The following is an 8,784-nucleotide window of genomic DNA, read 5'->3' as shown; positions in this document are numbered from 1 at the left end:
CTATTTCACATAAACTTCAGGTGAAATTATGTATAAGCCAGAATGGCTTCCCCGTACCCCAATATGCAAAAATTTCTTCCATCAAAAATTTTCTGCTGAAAAACAAAATTTCTGCTGAAAATCTCTATTATGTTTTCAGGGCATGAGAAACTTAAATTATCCCTTCAAGAAGGTAAAACATCCAAATCTCAATATCTCAATAGCATTTCATGTGTAACATCCATTAGATCATAAAGGCAGGTGGTTACTTCTGACCTGCCCACTGCTGGCCCAGTGAAACCACCTAGAACTGTGACAAAGCAGTGCTGAACATGCTGCAAACTTTTCACATATGAGAGCTTCTATCTGAAGCTGCTTCTGTTTCTCACTGGTTTAATAATCACTGTTCCTATAGGGTTATATTTTACTACTAAATCGCATATATTTGAAAGAGCCTTTGATATAGAGACAACTATGTTTATGCCAATATTTTTTCCTGTGGTTGCTGTCCATGTGATCATGGTGCTTTTTGTCTCAGAGGCATTTGTATTCAATGTGGACAACTGGAAAAAATGTATATTAAAAAAAAGAAAAAGAAAAATTCTCCCATAATTTTACCACCCATAGATAACTGCTATTTTGGTTTATATTCTGCTCAGTTTTGAAAACCATTTCTTACTGCTAGTTTAATATGTACTTATAGTTTAAGGTAACATTCTACCAGGTTACCTGAGAGCTATTTGTAGCTTTTCACATGAGTGGCTATTTAATTGTGCTGTTTTCTAATAAAACGTATTTTACCTTTTTTTCTTTTTTTTGAATTTTATTTTACTTAATGTTTTATACAGCAGGTTCTTATTAGTTATCTATTTTATACATATTAGATAATTTACCTTTTATCATTTAACTAGGCATCACATTATTCAAGTATCCTGCTATTGATACTTGAAAAAATGACTTAAAACAGTGATCCTTACTTGAATGGTTAGGCATAAAAATGGTTAAGCATGAAAACCAAGAAATGGTTAGGCATAAAAACCAAGTAAAAGGCATTCATTTTTATTTGTTGAGAAGAATAAATTATAAGAGTGTATTGTTATTTGGGGTCTATTTTTATTCTTACTTGCGGTTACATGCCATCTACAATTTAAAATCTTTAAGCAGTTAATCCAAATATAAAATGTTATAAATATTTGAGATGGGAGTATTACGTAGTGTAGGTTTGTAGGCAGTCCCATCTTTGGATGTGCAAACATACTTAGAATTGTTGTTCATCTCATTTCTTTTTATATAATGCCAATGTTTTTCTTGTATTTGGGGGATCTTTTTCGCTACTTGTAAAAGATTAACATCTATAGTGTTCGATCATTTTGTAGATCTTAGAAATTTGCTGAGTAGATATTAATATGTGTGTTTTTCTTCGAGTATTTAAACCATGGATACATTCAAAAGCAATTCGAACTGCCACTTGGTAAAACATATCCTATGGTGTCTACCTTATTCAAATGTATACACTGCAAGTGTTTTAAAGTTGGAATCAAATACTGGCATTGATATTTTAAAAGATTGCAAAATAGGCTTGTTTTTAAGCCTCTAGATTTTTTCCCCTAGATTTTAACTGTTGACTCACTAGTCACTGATATTTTTAACTATATTAAATAGATAGTATTTATTTATGGTATTTGAAAAATAAATATATTTTTCAAGCTCTTTCTCTGATGTCTTCTAGGGTGTATGTACTTGATGATGTACAGAAAGAAAAGCTACAATTAACCCGTGTAAATATTAGTGATATATGAAATTTTAAACAATGATTATAAAAATAATAACCTTAATTAGGAATTGCAACTTGAAGTGTCAGTACAAGCTGCAGGTTTTACACCATTTACTGTAACCAACATAAAATTTTTACCATTAAATGAATATATTAGAAGAAAAGCTGCTATGATCTATTAAAAGCTTTGAGATAGATAAAAAGCACTAAAATAACTGTAGCTAGATGACTTTTTACATAAATATACATTTGTTTTATCATAACCCTTATCAGGATTTTTCTAGCATCCTTTAGTCTTTTTTTCAGTCAGTAGGTCCCCAACAAAGGCGGTTCTAACACCATAAAGTAATCTTGACTGTTTTTGAACTATATATGTATGGTATCATGGAGTATATATTATTTGTGCTTACTTTTGTGTGTGTTGTTGTGTGTAAAAAGTTATTTTTGTGTGTGTTTTTGCTTTTTTAAATTACTGTGAGGCATTGTGTTGTATGGGTATTTCATAATTTAGTAATACATTCAACCACTAATGGACACTGGGTTGTTTTTGTTTTTTAACTGTTATGCATGAAATGCTATGAAAATAATTTCACTTTGTGTGTGTGTGTATGTGTGGACATTGGCACTCATTTCCTTTGCACACATACCTATGAGTATAAATGCTCGGTCATAAAATAGGTGTTTGTTTAGTTTTAACAGTATTGTCAAAGAGTTTTCAAAACCTATTGTATCAATCTTTACTTCCATCTAGAAAATTATTCCCTCTGCTTCACATTTTATCCAACACTTATTATTATCACCGTTTAATTATAATTCCAGTGTGTGTCTGTCCTTCTTATAGTTTGATATGCACTTACTTGATAAGTACTGCGCTGAAACAACTTTTTTTATTCTTAGGAGTCTTTGATATCCTCATTTATTATTATTATCTCTCAGATTATTTATACTTTGTCTTATTAATTTATGGGATTAAAAAAATCCAGATAGGAGAACTTACTCAAATATTTGCACTGCAAATATTTTCTCTGTTTCTGGCTTGTTCCTTCTTCTGTGATTTTTGGTTGATAGAAGTTATAAATTTTAGTGATGAGCAAATTATCCATCTTTACTTTTACAGTTATTGATTTCTGTGATGTGTTTAACAAATGTTTTTGTACCCTGGTCATGTATTCTTCCTTCTTTTCTCTAAGTTTTATCACTCTATGAATATTTATAGCATCTGAGCTTAATTTTTGTGTGTAGTGAGACCCAAACTAAATTCCCGGTGAAGGTGAAAGTAGAGAAATAAGAATTGAAGATGTCCCAGACCAGGAACAAACTGGATGCCCTTCTGCAGTGTCTGTTGGAGAAGAGTTACAAGGACAGGGAGCATCTGGCTGAGGAAGCCTGGAAGACCCACTCAGATACCCACAGCATGGATTGCTCCATCATTGTGGCCACCGGCAAAAGGCCATCTGCCCACTTCTGCCACCAGCGAATGAGGAAGAAGAGGAAGATGGATGGGCTGGCAGAGGGAGACTGCAGAAAGCCAATAAGTGTGTGTGATCAAGCTGTTTGACTGGAGTGGTGATTTAGCTCGGTTTAGGGAGAACACACTGCTGTAGTCAATCTGTAGTGCCTGGATGTGCAGTAGCCTCTCATTGCAAACGTGTCAACGCTCGTCCAGCTCACTGCTACTCACAGTGTTTGAGGATGCAGAGGTTTCAGAGGTCACCAACAGCAAGAGTCGTTAGGTGTACAAGCTGCTTTCGCCCATAGCCCCTGGGCCACCTGGAGATGCCTGCAGATTCTGCATACCTTCCCCACTGCAGCCAGAGACACAGGATACCCCCAATGATGGGGCCAAGTCTGAGCCCTCAACTACAGCAATGTGGAGAACTGGAAACTCATTTGACAGTGGTGGACCAGCATCCTTACTCATAAATCATGAAGATACAATAGGAGATGTCAGAGAAAGAGTGATGTCCCCTTGTCCCCCCACTCCAATAAGCATTTCCCTTCTTTGAAAAATAAGGTCAAAGTAAATTTTTTCATATAGAGATTCATTTTCACTTAGGACCATTTCTTAAAAAGACCATCATTTCCCCGGTGAACTGCAATGGCCATTTTGCCGCAAGTTGGGCCAATATATATGTGCCGATCATTTTCTGGAATGCCTATTCAACCTATCTTTTGACTGTGCTTATGCCAGTATATCTTTATAGTTAGATTTTAAATGTGGTGATATATGCCCACCTATTATTTACTTTTTTTTCAAGGTTTCCTTGTTTTTTTCTGGGCACTTCTCATTTTCACATGAAAAATAGAATTATATTACCATTCACACACTCACACACACAGAGACTGCTTATGATTGGAATCAAAATCAACTTGGAGAGAAGAGACATTTTAACCTCTTGAGTCTTCTAACTCATAAATATGGTACATCTCACCATTTATTTTGGCCTTTTTAGTTTCTCAGAGCAATAATTTTTAGTTTTCATTGTATATAACTGGGACATTTTTGTTAGATTTATATTATAAACATTTGTATATATATGACCCATTAGTAGTCAGGAGAGCATTGTGTAAAATCACTAGACAAAGGAATAGAAGAATTTAAAACATGTGTGTCAGTAACTTAGGTAAGTAAAAGTTTAAGTAAACTAAGAAAACCGAGGAATACATCCATAAAAACTAACATTTTCTCCAGTAACTTGTCCATTTAGAGAAGTAGGAAAGTGATCAAATTTATCTCAGGAGCAGGGTGTGTGACACTCCAGAGACCATACTGGGGATCTTTGGTTTCACAATTTTTAATACAAATGCATAGACATTTCCTTTAGACTCCCTGTGGATTCTTAAAGGAGCTGTGACATGAAAAACCATGCCTGAATAAAATATTCTAACTGGCCATTTCAAGATGCAAATATTTTGTGAGTAATGAGGAGGGAACAAGTGTATTCCCTGTTATCCAGGTTTGTTACTGTGCTGAATCAATAAGACTGAATCCACTGTCATTCCCAGGTTATTTCTCGTTTGAACAAATTTATATTCTGGATAAAGTAAAAGATCACAAAATTTTCTAGTGAACATCCAAGGTGATGACTTTTTGGAGAAGGATGTATCTTTCCCAGGCTGCAGTATGTTACAACAAGGTGATAGTCCCATTACTCACATGGTGTGGAAGGACGGAGAGCAGAGAAGCTTTTTAGGCATAGCTGATAAAAGCTCTGGGAACATTAGGGAAAAAAAAACAGTACCTTAAAAAACAAACCTGTGGGGCTTCCCTGGTGGCACAGTGGTTGAGAGTCCGCCTGCCAATGCAGGAGACACGGGTTCGTGCCCCGGTCCGGGAGGATCCCACATGCCGCGGAGCAGCTGGGACCGTGAGCCATGGCCGCTGAGCCTGCGCGTCCGGAGACCGTGCTCCACAACAGAAGAGGCCACAACAGTGAGAGGCCCGCTTACCGCAAAAAAAAAACAAACAAAAAAAACCCCCTGTGTATCTCAAATAATCATTCTTATGGCTTCTTGTTTTCCAGTACTTATCTGTGGAAATATGATAGCATGCAGAAATTGCTTAACTAAAGAAATGCAACAGGGCTTCCCTGGTAGCGCAGTGGTTGAGAGTCCTCCTGGGGTTCGTGCCCCAGTCCGGAAAGATCCCACATGCCGCGGAGCGGCTGGGCCCGTGAGCCATGGCCGCTGAGCCTGCTTGTCCGAAGCCTGTGCTCCGCAACAGGAGAGGCCACAACAGTGAGAGGCCCGCGTACCGCAGGAAAAAAAAAAAAAAAAAAAAAAAGAAATGCAACAGAATTTTAAGCTAATGGGTATGTTGTGCTATGTTTTAACTTAATGATGTGGCACTTTTTGGACTATCCCACTTTATATGTAAATTTCTCTAACTCTTGTAAATGGAAAATCTCATATAGACTATGAAACATCATTGTGTAGCATAAACGTTATATCAAAATGGTTTTTCTTGATGACATGCATCCATTAGAAGGAACCCATAAAAATGTTATAAACATATTTGGATCTGCTAGGTGATGATTTTTCTTGACAAGCTAATGTGCTGTGCTATGAGTAGACATGGAGTAATATTGTTGAAAAGAACAAAATGACTTTAGTATCTTTTTTTTTTTTTCCCGATATACGGGCCTCTCACTGTTGTGGCCTCTCCCGTTGCGGAGCACGGGCTCCGGACGCGCAGGCTCAGTGGCCATGGCTCACGGGTCCAGCCGCTCCGCGGCATGTGGGATCTTCACGGACCGGGGCACGATCCCGTGTCCCCTGCATCGGCAGGCAGACTCTCAACCACTGCGCCACCAGGGGTGCCCGACTTTAGTATCTTTTATGCCAAGAAAATCTCAAGAAAAACAGAACACTCTCCAAAATCCCTACTGTTAAGGTAGCCCCTTGAGAATTGCATGTTTTCACATTATATATTTTACCCATGCTTTCTGGATTGATAGAGAATATATTGATGGAGATACAATTTTCTTAAAACTTCATTTAAGAAGTGCCAGGTTGGGCTTCCCTGGTGGCGCAATGGTTGAGAGTCCGCCTGCCGATGCACGGGACACGGGTTCGTGCCCCGGTCCGGGAGGATCCCACATGCCACAGAGCGGCTGGGCCCATGAGCCATGGCCGCTGAGCCTGTGCGTCCGGAGCCTGTGCTCCGCAACAGGAGAGGCCACAACAGTGAGAGGCCCGCGTACCGCAAAAAAAAAAAAAGGAGTGCCAGGTGCTAAGATTGTCAGTATTTCAATAATAAATGATTTTCCCCCTGAGTTTTTTATAGTTCAAATAATAGTTTTAAGGAACAGAAAATTTTTAAACACATGTCAGTTTCCTATGGATAGCATCTTAAAATAATCTATATTTACTTAATTTTTAGAAGAAGACCTAGGATTTAGTGTAGCATTTGTATGTGATAAATCCTTGAAAACTTGACTTAAACTCCTACAGTCCTGATAAATAATTCAGCTGTCATTCATTTTTTGTCATTTAAACATAATATTCAAATTCTAGGCATAGACTCAGCTAAAAGTGAAGATTGATAAGCCTATTAACCAGCCTGTGTGGAAAATATTAGAGATTTTTTAACAAAGAAATAAACTTCCAGTTCACTTCATAACTATGAGCAGAAAAATAAAAGACAAAAGGAATGGTATATACAGCAAGTGTCTACTCACAATATTGAAAAACTTAATTCAACATTATTTTAGACACATTTTTAAAATTTATATAGTGAGCAAAGAAATATAGCAGTCACTTCCAATTTTGGAAACGTCAGAGCCTGATCAAAATAGATATTTATTAGAAATATGAAAATTCTGAGTATACTAACTCATCTATTATAAAATAGTTATTAAATGCATCACAGACTTGGTTTGCTCAAGAAGACATTAAATCCAGAGACAACAGGCCTTGAAGCAAAGGAGTGTGATGGTTTGGATTCCATATTAATGACCAATGGCTGAAATTTGAGACAGAAAGTCAGGAGAATTGTGTTTAGACCCAAGAAAGCTCAGTAGCCAGAAGTAAGATCATTGCATTAAAGCCAAGGTTCCGGAAGTTTCACACTTATTACCAAAGGAACTAAAGATCAGTAATCAAATAAATAAATAAATAAATAAATGAAATAACATAGGTCCTTAAAAACTAAATTAAGTTAGCCATAGCATGCAACAGTGGATGAAAATACACACGTGTGCGTGCGTGCATGCGCGCACACACTCACATATATTAAAAACTTGTTAGGAATTAACAACCAAAATATATCACATAATGGCATAGAGTCCAAATGCATATTGAGCATAAAGGTAAGAATTTCCAAGGTGAATAATTATTTTACAAACCAATTCCAAGCTGGTAAAACCCCAATGGCACATAGCATGAGGAAAAAAGGAAAAAAGGAAGAAAAGAAGCAAGGAAGGAAGGAAGGGAGGGAGGGAAGGCGGAGGGGGAGGGAGAAAGAAAATGAAAATATCTTTCTAAGAATTGCCTTTAAATCTATTTCAGTCTAGAATTTGTTTTGTACCAATATGTAATTCAAATAATATAAATTAAAAACAGAAGCCAATCTTTTAGAAAATGAGTTCCATAAACAATATACAAATGGAAATAGTTCTAACATATATAGAGTCAGAGGTATAAGAGAAAAGATTTGAAAATTTACAACTATGTTATATGAGTAATATACAATAAGTAAACAGATTTTACTTCAGTATGAAATAATAAAATTCTAAGATAGGTATAACCAAATAGTTAACTTAAAAATCAAATTTAGTAGGAAGACAACGAGTTAAAAATTAGACGTGGTTGGAATTGTCATTGTAAATACAATTGTGGAAAGCATTCAGAATACAGCACAGAGATTGGAATAGAATTTTTTTAAAAAGGAGATTAAGGGACATGACGATAAAATAAGAAAGCCAATGTGGGTCTTTTAGGAGATTCAAAACAAGAAAGTAGAAAGAATGGGAATAAATAATATTTAAATACATAATGACTGAAGTTTTCTGGAATAGATAAATGTCCTAATTGATTGAACACTGATAACAACAAAAACAACAAAAAACCCATGAAAGTAAAATAATACTTAGAAATATGTAATAAAATAGAAATTATTACAGGCAAAAATTTTATGATTTTAAGAGTATCCAAAGGAAAAAAAAATAAGTTACCTACAAAAGACAAAATATTAAAGTGAAAAAAACTTTTCGTAACAACAACGAAACACATAAAATTGTATCTTTCAAAGACTGAGATAAAATAAATGTCATATTGCAGTTTTGCATCTAGCTCAACTATCTCCAATAATAAGAAAAAACATTAAGACAGACAAACTGAGAAACTTTGCTACCAACAGTTACTCAATGAGAGAAGTAGCAAGGATAAATTTAAGAGAGAAAGAAATTAAAGGAAAAAAGGGGAATTAAGTATTATAGAGGAAATAAATGGTAAATACATGGAATCATAAAAAATAACTGAATGACAAAAATATATTGAAGACATTAATAAAACGAGAACTGAGTTTCAGG

The 8,784-nt window shown here is 35.7% G+C and overlaps 1 pseudogene; it reads left to right on the top strand.

The window, feature by feature from the left end:
- Window positions 1-3,017: 3,017 nt before the first annotated feature.
- LOC101288679 (protein lin-37 homolog) lies at window positions 3,018-3,759 on the top strand (annotated as a pseudogene).
- Window positions 3,760-8,784: the final 5,025 nt, after the last annotated feature.

The sequence above is a fragment of the Orcinus orca genome, chromosome 3, assembly GCF_937001465.1.
Source record: "Orcinus orca chromosome 3, mOrcOrc1.1, whole genome shotgun sequence".
NCBI lineage: Eukaryota > Metazoa > Chordata > Mammalia > Artiodactyla > Delphinidae > Orcinus > Orcinus orca.
The sequence above is the reverse complement of the archived record's forward strand: the minus strand, read 5'-3'. Positions and strand labels throughout refer to the sequence as shown.